Below are 6,000 nucleotides of genomic sequence, written 5' to 3'. Positions count from 1 at the left end.
CTAAACAGACAAAATCAAAGAGATAAGATTTAAGCAGACAATGTAAAATCTAGTCTAAAGAGATAAGATCGGAGAAAACCCTAAATCTATATTTTTTCTTCTTTTATTATTATTTTATTTTTCTTTAAAAGATAAAGATGCTTTTAAAAAGAAGATAGAGTCAAGAAATATTCTAAGCTTATGCATGTAAGGCATTAAAAAGAAGAGTTAAGGCCTAAGTTAACAACATTAAATCTAATCTAAAGAGATAAGATAAGACCTAATTCTATCTTATTTTCTTCTTTTGTTATTGTTTTAGTTTATTTATCCTTCTATCACAAAAAATATAAATGTCTTTTTGAAGAGATAAAATCAAAATTTTGAAGCATACATATAAGATTAAAAACATATAAAATCAAATATGATGTGATCAAACAAAAGACAGACAAAAATACTATCTCCCTTATTTTTCTATTTTTTTGGAATTTATATAAAAAAGAAAAGAGAAAAAGGAAACATAAGACACAAAAAAACCAGATGGATGGAAAAACAACCGGGAGACGAGCTGCTGAAAAAACTTTTTGGTAATCTGTAATGCATGACACATGTTGTGTCATGCATGGTTGCGCGACATGGGGTGTATCGTGCATCGCGACATGCTTTGCGTGAAACAATGGGCACTGAATCGAAATCCCATAGTCTTTTTTAGATTTTTTGGTGTTTTTCGACCTTTGAATTTTTTATTTTTCTAGAAAATGACTATTATAAAATTTTAGGAAGTGTTCAAACGCCAAAACACACAGATTTGAAGCTCGAGGGCGCTACAGTGGGCGCCAAACTGTTTATGTTTGGATTTATGCTGATCTCAGAGAGAGATCAACTCAAATATCATACAGAACAAGTTAAATTTAGAGATAAGTAAAGAGTAGGGCCCCTCAAATTATGGGCTAAAAAACATTACAAATATGTACAAATCTAGTTCTTTTTTTAGTCTACTAGAAGCGCCAGCTTCATAAACTTTGTATATGACCTTTACATATACTTCCTAAAAGTTAAATAAATCTAAAAATAAATAATTTTCTAGAGAAACAAAATAAAGAAAAAAATAAATGGAAGAAAAAAATAAATAAAAATAAGAGAGAGAAAGAGCTCACACATAAGAAACCCATAGTTGCGGCCCGTATCAGGACCACATGTAATTTTACATATTTTAATGCCTTCTCTTACTTTCTTGAATCATGGATTTAAAGATTTTGATCTAGGATAACTTGTTCCTAGGATTTGATATCAAATTTGAATAGATTTTAGGAGGATTTGCACTTCTTTCTAAGGATTTTTGTGTTTTTCCCTATTTTTTTAGGAATTGTGGATGAATTTCCTAATTTTCTAGGCTTTTTAGGATTTATCCTAATTATCTATGACTTTTCCTAATTTTCTAGAGGGGTTTTTCTATTTATTTGGAATTCGTTGGGAAGTTCCTAATTATCTGGGAATTGTCCTATTTTCTTATTTTCTGGGATTTTTGAGGTGGTATTTATAGGCTTGAACTAAGGTTAAGGTTGAAACTAGTGGTTCTAAGCTCCCAGTTCCAATAGGATTAGTTTGGGGACTTTTCCATACTTTTTTGGAGTACAAAACCAACCTAAAAATGGGTTTCTAGAAGCAACACCACATTTGGGGTTGTGCGGCCCCTCGTGCGGCGCATCGCGAGGGTCCAAGGGTATTTTCGTAGTTTATATTATAGATCTTATGATGCGATAGGTCCGATTCAAGTGAATCTTGGACGTTTGAAAAGCACTCAGGGTCTACTGCAGTTTTGGATAGGTTTGGATTTGGAATAATGAAACTGGATTTAAATAGATTATAGCTCACTAGGGCTATTGTGATCTATAAGTAAAGATGGCAATGGACCCAGACCCGATCCATACTCGTTAGGTCCAAGTTGTGGACCTGCAAGTAACATCCGAATTTAATAAAAGATACCCCGATAGTCCCAAGTCCAAGTACGATCTTGCTATACCCAACTCGAGGGTACCAAGACTCAAATTTTTAGTTTATCTTGAGCCCAACTCTAACTAACCTTAAAATCATTTCAATACTTTTTTTTTTTTTTGTCTCGAAATGGCCCCCAAGCGTCCCTATATGGAACAATCCCAACTCTCCCTCTCTCGGTGTCTTGGAGATATAGCTCTCCCTGATCTCGAATCTCTCTCTCGATATCTCGAAAATCTCTCTCTCTCTCTCTCTCTCTAATCGCTCACCCCTTGAAATCTAAGTTCTATATTTTTCACCATTGTAGCTCTCTCTCTCATCACATATCTCTAGCCTATTACCGATGAACCCTAGAGCCTTTGAAGAACAAAGAAGTAAAACTCTCGCATAAGTCATCTCTTCTCTGCAAGTAATTAGTGGGAAATTTCTCTTCTCCTCCATGGCCATGATGAATGTGTTGTTGAGGCGTGGCTCGTCTTCGACTTTCTTCATTCCCTTGTGTGGTTCTCGGAGCATTTGGTCTCTCTTTAATTCTCTCTCTCCAGGAGCAGAAGGAGAAACCACTTTGAAACAGAGGAATCAAGAACTCGGTGGTGGTTTCCATCATTTTTGTCCACCATCTCTCTTTCTCTCTCTCTCATCACATCTATTTGTCTCTCCTAGACTGTAGCTCCTTCTCTCTCATCACAGCTCTCTTTCCCTTGAACTGCGGCTCTGTCCCCCCACTTCCTCTCTCTCCATCCCTTGTTCAATACAGAGATGGCTCTCTCTTTCTCGTCACAACTCTCTCTCTCTCTCAATTTCAATGTAGAGAGAGAAATGAAGATTGTGGAGTTCCCTGGGCAAAAGAGGTTGGTGTAGAAAGAGAGCAAATTTGTAGAGAAGTTATCCTGGTAAAAGAGGAATACAAAGTAACAGCCGCTCTCGTCTACTCTCTTTCTTCTCTCTCTGTAGAGAGAAAAAGAAGGAACTATGCATAGCCTCAGATTCTGGGTATGGATCGGGTCCCGGGTCCACCAGCCTCATTTCAGGTGCAGGTACTGGTACGGGTACGGTTATGGGAATTTTGGACTGGTCGGGTCCGGGTCCAGGTCCGGTTACGGGTCCACCTCTTGTTATTCAGGTCCGGGTCTGGTTATGGGTCCACCTCTTGTTATTCAGGTCCCGATTTGGGTCGGGACTCGCCCCATACCCGACCTGCTGTCACTCTTATATTTAATGTTCAGAATCGAGGTTTTTTAAGAATTTCTTGAGCCAGAATTTTGAGATGAGTGTCTATAAGCCATTAACTTCAGATCCCAATTTGTATAGATCCAACGAGCCACAAGTTCTTGCTCACTTCCACTATAAAATTTTGATATCAAGGCCATAACCCCAACATATGTTACCAAGGATGCCCATGCACATCCTAAAAAGGCCACTTGACAATTTGGAAGGAGGTTTCACAACCAAAACTCTCATGAGGAACTTTGCTCCACCTTGCTCTCTTTCAAAAGCAGAGTGGTGCGCCTCAATGTCAGATGCCGATAGGTTTTTTAGGGTAAGGATTGATCTGCTCTAAAGTTGGCTTTCTAAATCCAAATATTAGTTTTTTTTTGTTGTAAATTTTTCTTTTGGGGAAATTTGTAATTTAGGAGTTTGGGTTTGCACTAATTTGGAGTTTGTGAATTTAATTTGGACTAATTTGAATTTTGAGGATTTGTGCCTTTGGGCTACTTTAAGGAAGGATTTGACCTCAAGTCTCTCCTCTCTCTAAGCCTTCATCTAGTTTTCTAACCTTTTATAAGCTTCCAAGGTTTTAAACCTTTTGAAGAAGAGTGGGGTACTTATAGAATCCTCCTTAAACAAGGGTGGATAATCAATTTTGGGGCTAATGCATGGTCGGAAAATCAAAATTTATCCTGTCATTTCCAAAAAGGATAAGTCTGTTATACCCCCATTTTGGTGAAAATTTCACCATCTAAGTTGAAAAGCTTGGGATTCCAAATCTTCATCGAGTCCACCACTTTTTTTCGCTATTTTTCTGCCGATTTCCAGATGTTTTGCTTGGGGGAAGTTGTGGAGCATCATTCATGAAGCAATTTGCAACAAATTATGAGATTTTTTTTGGATTTGGAACATGACTTCAAGAACTTCCATAGATGCTTCAAATTTATTCTTATTTGGACACCCTTTTTCTGATTTTCTTTATTCCAATCCTTTCAAGTTGTACAGCATGACTCTAAGAACGTTTTGGACTTATTTTCGATGAATAACTCCAAGAATTGAATGCATTATGATAAAAAAAAGTTTTGCCAATTTTCTAGAATTTAGTAGCCCTTTATTTTAGACACTTTCAAGCCTTGATTCAATTCCTAATCTTAAATCCCTCGACAAATTATGCTGACATTTAAATCCCTTAAAGATCATTTGAAAATGATACTTTTCTTATGTCATATCGAGCCCAAGTTTTGGACATAAGCCTTTTAAAGGAGCTCCTACTCTCACACTATATTTTAGGTCATTTTGGCACTGATTCATAGGGGCTCCTTTCTAAATTTATCTCCTTCTTGATCCCGGACTGCACTCCCTCGGTGATCTTCAACTTCACGAGTCCATATCTTGGTTATCCGATATCAAAATGATCTCGTTTTTGGAAGACACTTTAGGACATCCTAGGTTAAATTTTGCAGGCCTTGGATGGGCATTTGGGGCAAGTTTAACAAGGATTTGACCAATGACACCACAGTGCCTTCTAATCTTATTTGTTTTCACCTAGGGGGTCTTGATAAGAGGATGCCTAAGGTTTGAGCTTTATTTAAGACTGATTTGGTTGCATGTTCTGAGTTCTGGCCATTCCGACAGGTTTTCATTGGCATAATACTAAGGACCTTTTTGATGTGGCAACTCTGTACATTGTGTCAACTCTATACATTGTGTTTGGCGAGCTGTTGTTTTGATTTGCCACAATATTCTTCATATTTATAGAGTAATACAGAGGCTTTTGAATGCCCGAACCCTTCGGCTATGTGCCCTTTTCACACGAGCAGGACTGTAATACAATTTTGTAATCCATACAAAGTGCTCTATGTAACACATTAAGTGATATCCTTTGAGTCAAAGATATACCCAAACAAGGGCTTAAACCACCTAATCTTTTGGATAGACAAAACTCAGTCTCTCTACACCCATATATGGGATATTGTTTACACAACTTGGGCGGAAAGACATTTAGAAACGAGAATGGCCTGGGGCCTTAGCGGTAGTATTGTCAAGCTCCATGATGAGTCATCTCACTCCATTTTGATCAAAAGGTCTTAGGTTCTTCTCCCCATGGAACTTTATTTACCAAAAAAAAGAAGACATATTTAGAAACTTCTACATACCTAAAAATCTAAGACTTGAGATATGAGCGTTCTCTACAACTCTAGGGCGCCTTGAGACACCATTTTGGAGAGAGTTAATCAACAGAAGCATTTGAAGAGCTTGAGAATAACAAGGTCTACCTTACCTTTGTTTTCTATGCAAGGTAGTCGATGTCTATAGGTTCCAGGATCTTGTTTTTTTGTTCCTTCGTGTATATGTCTCCCACTATAAGTACTTCGAAGTAGTTCAATCTAAATCAAGGGTATTCTTCGTTGCATAAAATGAGGATAACGTGAAGAGCTCCATAATAACAATGTCTAACTTACCTTTGTTTTCTATGCAAGGTAATCGATGTCTATAGGTTCCATGATCTTGTTTTTTTTTGTTCCTTCGTGTATATGTCTCCCACTATAAGTACTTCAAAGTATTTCAATCCAAATCAAGGGTATTCTTCCATGTATAAAATGAGGTTAATGTAAATTAACGAGATTCCGGGTCCTCAGTACCAGAATTTGATAATAGTGAAGAGTCCTTGATTATATGTGATTTGGGGTGAGTTTGTGCTCCTATTCGTGTACGTTTTAGCCCTTGTTTCAAGACCTATTAGGTTCTCACTTTGGACCTTGACATGTCCTCAACTCACATCCTCCACCAAACTACTCTCTAGTACTCTCTAGTGATGGA

This window comes from Amborella trichopoda, chromosome 9, assembly GCF_054954075.1.
Source record: "Amborella trichopoda isolate Santa Cruz 75 chromosome 9, AtrichopodaSantaCruz75HAP2 v2.0, whole genome shotgun sequence".
In the NCBI taxonomy this organism is placed as follows: Eukaryota; Viridiplantae; Streptophyta; class Magnoliopsida; order Amborellales; family Amborellaceae; genus Amborella; species Amborella trichopoda.
This window is presented reverse-complemented; position numbering follows the sequence as displayed.